The sequence below is a fragment of the Phytophthora parasitica genome (genome assembly GCF_000247585.1).
Source record: "Phytophthora parasitica INRA-310 unplaced genomic scaffold supercont2.4, whole genome shotgun sequence".
NCBI classification, from domain to species: domain Eukaryota; phylum Oomycota; class Peronosporomycetes; order Peronosporales; family Peronosporaceae; genus Phytophthora; species Phytophthora nicotianae.
The window spans coordinates 190,025-190,294 of record NW_008648990.1 but is presented as its reverse complement, the minus strand read 5'-3'; positions in this window follow the sequence as shown (position 1 = coordinate 190,294).

Here is a 270-nt window from a genome sequence, read left to right as displayed (position 1 = left end):
TTAGAACAGGATGATCTGCAAAATCCTCATTGTCGTTGATGACATCATCTCACCAACATCAAAGGCCTTGATCTCGACGCTTCCAATCACGAAATAGGTTTAGCATGTTTACGATTTAAGCTTGGTTGGATGGACATGATCATGATTTTCGAAGCCAATTCACGACGTTTCTTTTCGTTGTTGATGAACACCGCGAGGTGGTTGCTTTTTCGGGGCAAAGCCAGGTGCTGGAAGCGTTTGGGGCCGTTATCAGTGGAGTCCGCTGTCGAG